We start from the raw sequence: 748 nt of genomic DNA on the forward strand, positions 1-748 counted from the left end.
CTAATCGCTCTTTAAAAACCACTCTCGTTAAGCTGTCACAAGAACTTCACCTTGATTGGGTAAAACTCTTACCTCTGGCTCTATTTAGGTTACGAGCTCTCCCAAAACGACCTCTCCTCATCTCTCCCTTTGAACTCATGTATGGACGCCCGGTCCTGACTCCTGGCCTTTCACCTAAATGCTCTCCCATCCCAGACCATCTACTTACTCCATTACTCTGCCACCTCCGTTCTCTCCTATGGAACTTTGCTGACCACCATCTACCTTGGCCATGCACTGTCTCCTGTCCACTACCTATCAACATTGGAGACCAAGTCCTTCTATCCCCCCAGGTCATCGGCCCTCACCTCTCTCTCTCAAGTGGCAGGGCCCTTTTAAAGTAATTCTTGTGACCCCTACAACTGCTAAACTCAAGGGACTCTCTCTTTGGGTCCACCTGTCTCACCTCAAACCTTTCATTCCTCCACCTAAAAATGACTCTTCTTCATACACATCAATCTTAACAGGACCTTGCTCTATTAAACTCCAGAGGACAATGAGACCGCCTACCTTGTCCCCAATTCCAGAAAATGAGACTCCACTCCAGCATCCAAGCTCAACCTCACTGGATTAGACATGGGTTTCTCATTCTCCCCCTGCTGTTCATTTCCATCCAGAGTAGCCCTTATATCTGGAGATTAGAGGTTCAAGAAACCCCCCACAGATAACAAACAGTCTTTCCAAATAGGGTCAGGAAACTGCTCCATAG

The sequence above is a fragment of the Mastomys coucha genome, chromosome X, assembly GCF_008632895.1.
Source record: "Mastomys coucha isolate ucsf_1 chromosome X, UCSF_Mcou_1, whole genome shotgun sequence".
In the NCBI taxonomy this organism is placed as follows: domain Eukaryota; kingdom Metazoa; phylum Chordata; class Mammalia; order Rodentia; family Muridae; genus Mastomys; species Mastomys coucha.